This window comes from Phyllobates terribilis, unplaced genomic scaffold (assembly GCF_046119375.1).
Source record: "Phyllobates terribilis strain yellow unplaced genomic scaffold, ASM4611937v1 Scaffold_2__4_contigs__length_985480577, whole genome shotgun sequence".
NCBI classification, from domain to species: domain Eukaryota; kingdom Metazoa; phylum Chordata; class Amphibia; order Anura; family Dendrobatidae; genus Phyllobates; species Phyllobates terribilis.
Genome location: NW_027362762.1, coordinates 531055177 through 531060547, shown reverse-complemented (window position 1 = coordinate 531060547; position 5371 = coordinate 531055177).

Here is a 5371-nt window from a genome sequence, read left to right as displayed (position 1 = left end):
AAATCAGGAAGGGGGCACACACTTTTTTTACACCACTGTATATATAAAACACAACACAAAGTCTGATCCATGTTTTGTATATCAATAATATCCTAAAGCCAATCAGAGAAAAACAAAATTTACATAGCATGATTTTGAGGTGCAAGTAAAATGTCCTATGTGGAAGGGTTCTGAAACCTTTAGAATATCATGCTGTACCTATGATTGCAGAAGACAATAGATGACACTCACATACTAATTAATAGGTAAACATCTGAAGGCCTGTCAGGCTATGGGAACCAGTAAGTGTCTGAATGCTGTAATATCCTTTTGTGTTGCTTGTTCAAAGTGGCCAAACACATGAAGACGTTTTATTGTCAAAGGGATTTGTTGAGATATTTGAGATAGGCTAACTGACTATAAAATCTGACTTATATCACATTCATGATATCAGATCCTGCTCACGCCTATTGCTCACACTGCATTGTTGTTTTCAGATAATACAGGACGATATCAGATCCCAACTTTGTCAGTAAATATTTATTTATTTTATTTAACGACCTTCGGCTTGGTCTTGAGCCAAGGCAACTTGATAGATGAACGCACTGAAGGAAGAATGATATTGTGCAAGCCTAGATAGGTCCACCAGGGTCTTCTCCGCCATTATCTTTGATAGTATCAAGCCATCGGGTTGCTGGTCTTCCTCTTCGCTTTCTTCCTTCTATTCTTCCTACCTTGATGTCCTAAGCCCCCGTCTCACATAGCGAGATCGCTAGCGAGATCGCTGCTGTGTCACGGTTTTGGTGACGCAACAGCGACCTCACCAGCGATGTCGCTATGTGTGACACTTTGCAACGATCAGGCCCCTGCTGTGAGGTCGCTGATCGCTGCAAAGTGTCCTGGACCATTTTTTGGTCGTTGCTCTCCCGCTGGTCAGCACACATCGCTGTGTGTGACCAGCGGGAGCAGCGATCAGGCTGGTAACCATAATAAACATCGGGTTACTAGGGGCACACGCGCACCTAGTAACCCGTTGTTTATCATGGTTACGAACCTGCTAAAGTGAGCGGTAACCTCCCGCTCACTGTAGCAGAGTGGTAACCATGATAAACAACGGGTTACTAGGAGCGCGTGTGCCCCTAGTAACCCGATGTTTACCATAGTTACCAGCCTGCTCCTGCTTCAGCAGGCTCGTAATCAGGAGCAGGACATCGTGGAAAGATTCTTTCCACGATGTCGCTGCTCCCCTGATCGTTGGTGAGCCTGCCTGTTTGACATCTCACCAGCGACCACATAGCGACGCAGCAACGATCCCTGACAGGTCGTATCGTTGTCGGGATCGTTGCAGCGTTGCTAAGTGTGACGGAGCCTCTAGTCTAGTTGTGCTCTCTTCATATTTATCCAAAGTCGGCAAGCTCTTAGCTTCGAGTGACTTGTCTGACTTGATTTTTTTCCAATATTGATTTGTTTGTTCTTGCAATCCATGGTATTGATAACATGTTCCTCCAGCACCATATTTCAATGGCGTTGTTTCTTCTTCTGTCTTGTTTGTTTATTGTCCAAGTTTCACTTCCGTATGTTACCACAAAAAAGACCAAACTATGTACCAGCCGTGTCTTTGTCGAGAGTGAAATGTTCCTCTGTTTGAATACCTTGTTCAGTGACTTCATTGCCATTGCTCATTTGCCCATAGCTATTCTCCCAGTGACTTCTGGTGCCGCCGCTGCATCTTGAGTTATCATCGATCTGAGTAGGTTGAAGTCCTTTACAACTTCCCAGTCATACCTGGCAGTGGTAAATGTCTTTGTATTTTCTTGTATTGAGTAGCAGTCACATGTTTGAGCGTTCCATCTTGACACTGAGTAATAAGTCCTTCATTCCATCTACACTTGTTGCCATCAATGTTGTATCATATGCGTATTTAAGATTGTTGATCATTAGACCAGCAATTTTGATTCCTTCTTTTTAACAGTAAATATACATCCAATATATTAGCATTAAGCTGGGGTTTTAAAGAATAATGGACAAATGTAAGCCAAAAAGGACATCCTTTTGGCATACATTAGGCTCTTAAAGCGAACCTGTCACCAGTTTTTTACCATATGGGGTAAGACCACCACCTTTCAGCCCTGATACACAGCATTCTAGAATACTGTATATATGCCTCCAACACAGCCTGCAAGACAAGAAAAATACGTTTTATTATACTCAACTGTGGGGCGGTCTGGTCCGAGGGGTGTGGCTTGTCTTGGTCTGGTGACTCAATTCTTCTTGTGATGCTCTCCTCATTCTTGCTTCGTGTGGATGACGCGTCCTGTACGTCATCCACACAGTCTCCCCGGCATTGCGCTCCTGCGCAGGTGTACTTTTCTGCCGTAACCAGGGCAGAGTAAAGTACTGCAGTGTGCATGCGCCGGGACTCTTTGACTTATTCCAGTGCATGCGCACTGCAGTACTTTGCTCTGCCCTCAACAAGGCAGAGAAGTACACCTGCGCAGAAGCATGATGCTGGGCAGACTGTGTGGATGACTTATGATACTTGTCATCCACACAGAAGCAAGAAGAAGGATTTCTCCCTAACACCAACAGTATGCTTCAAAACTGTTGTGAATTTAGCCTTTTCAACAATTTTTAAATAAGTACAGCTCTCCTCCCACTATAGTTTTTTTTTTTTTTTTATTTCTGCATAGTGCTGTTCCAGACTAGGGCTGTGTAGACACTTCAACCTTCACCCATTTAATGTATATATATTGTAGGGTTTCTACTCACTCCATTTTAACATAGGCATGGGAAGCAGTTTCAGGAAAACGTCCAGGCTGGTCTATTAAGACCAATAAACTGGTCAGGATAAAGAAACAAAAACAGCATTTTCTGGCACAAAGTGAAAACATAAAGTAAATAGTTCATACAATAGTGCGGGTTCGCCTGCTCAGGTTAGTGTCCAACTCTTTAGTCCTTAGCAATGACAAACATCACTAGAGGTCTGTTAACCTCTACTCACAGACACTGAATGAGACAACTGGTCTCCTTTTATCTGCCGTACCACACCCCGGGGTGGAGATATGTCGGAAGCCAGTCCCATCCATCTCTCTGACTGCTCATAAACCCATCCCTGACACGCCCTATTAAATCTCTCTCGCAAAATATGTGCTGGAGACTGCTTTTCCGGGCTTATATCACTGAGGCTACCAACATCAATGATACATATCTCCACTCGAGGACCTGTTCAGCAGCCATCTTACATACCCACCCTCTTCCCAAAGCCAGGGGGCTTGGTACCTTCCGCTATCAAACAGTGAACCCTCGACAGAGCGTCATTATTGTCATGTAGTTTTCCAGGCCTATGCTCTACACGGAAGCTAAAATCTTGAAGTGCTAGGAATCACCTAGTCACTCGGGGCATTGTTCCCCTTCTTCTCCAGCATCCACCTCAGCGGGGTCTGACATTAGCCTGACCTTCCTGCCTAAGAGGTAGTACTTTAGAGTGTCCAATGCCCACTTCATGGCCAAACATTCCTTCTCCACTATGGAGAAGTTCTTCTCACAGGAAAATAGTTTACAACTTAAGTACATTATGGGGTGCTCTTCCCCATTCATCTCCAGAGACAAGAAAGCACCCAGGCCGACATTTGACATGTCCGTCTGAACCACAAACTCCTTGGATAGTCCGGTGCCACTGACAATGACTGTTTACACAGGGCTAGCTTTAGTTTCTGGAAGGCCATCTCAGCTTCTGGAGATCACTTAGCCATAGCCAACTTTTTTTTTTAAGGAAGTCCATCAGAGGGGCAGCTATCATGGCAAAGTTAGGCATAAACCAGCGGTAGTAGCCCATGATGCCCAGGAATGCTCTGACCTGCTTCTTTGAGAGAGGTTGTGGGCAACTCTGGATCACGTCAACTTTATTTATTTGGGGCTTGATTTCACCCATGCGTATAACATAGCCCAAGTATTTGGCTTCTTCCATCCCCATGGCACATTTATTTGGGTTTACAGAAAATCTCACCTTCCTTAAACCATCAAGTATCGCCTGGACTAGTCTCAGATGGCTTTCCCAATCGTGGCAGATCACAATGTCATCCAGGTAAGCCGCAGCATACTTCTTGTGTGGAGCTAGGATCTGGTCCATGGTTCTCTGGAAGGTGGCCAGAGCTTCTTGCAACCCAAACATCCTTGTGTACTGGAAACATCCGTCTGGTGCTGAGAGGGCGATCTTTTCCTTGGCGTCTTTGGACATGTGCATTTGTCAATACCCTTTTGTGAGATTAAGGGTGGTACTATACCGGTCCGGCCCTATCCTTTCAATCAGTTCATCAACATGGGGCACTGGATATGTATCAAACTTATGTAACGGGTCTGGGAGGTGGAACCTCTGAGCAACTATACAAAGGGGCAGTCCTTGTAAGGAAGCGGGTGGCTCCCAGGGTAGGTGGGCAGGTAGTCACGGCTAGTGACGGGGCAGTCTCTGGGTAGAAGGGCAGGAGGTCACGGCAAGTGACGGGGACAGTCTCTTGACAGGCGGGTGGTCACGGCAAGTGACGGCTAAGCCTCCAGATAGGCTAGCAGGCAGGTAGCAGGTGGACGCTCCCAGGTGAGCGGGCAAGAGTCTCTGGACAGGCAGGTGGTCACAGCAAGTGAAGGCTGAGCCTCTAGGTAGATTAGCAGGCAGGTAGCAGGTGGACGCTCCCAGGTGAGCGGGCAAGAGTCTCTGGACAGGCAGGTGGTCACAGCAGGTGACGGCTGAGCCTCCAGGTAGGCTAGCAGGCAGATAGCAGGTGGACGCTCCCAGGTGAGCGGGTAAGAGTCTCTGGACAGGCAGGTGGTCACAGCACGTGACGGCAGAGCCTCCAGGTAGGCTAGCAGGCAGGTAGCAGGCGGACGCTCCCAGGTGAGCGGGTAAGAGTCTCTGGACAGGCAGGTGGTCACAGCACGTGACGGCAGAGCCTCCAGGCAGGCTAGCAGGCTGGTAGCAGGCGGACGCTCCCAGGTGAGCGGGTAAGAGTCTCTGGACTGGCAGGTGGTCACAGCACGTGACGGCAGAGCCTCCAGGTAGGCTAGCAGGCAGGTAGATGAGCGCTCCCAGGTGAGCGGGCAAACAGATCCATAGACAGACTGGCAGGGCTGGTAGGCAGACTGTCGGACCGCAGGAATGTAAGCAGATAGACAAGTATCAGGCAGGTATCAAGCAGGAATCTGGCAGGTAACTGGCAGGTATCTGGTAACGGGACCTGAGGGCTGAAGCAGAGTGATAGGCTATGCAACAACATTGCTCGGGCACCTCCATTTTGGAGGAGGTGCCTTATATATGGTGAGGTCCTCCGGCCATTGGCCGGGGACTCCTTAGGATGGCGCGCGCGGCCCCTTTAAGAGAGGGGGAGCGCGCACACCCTAA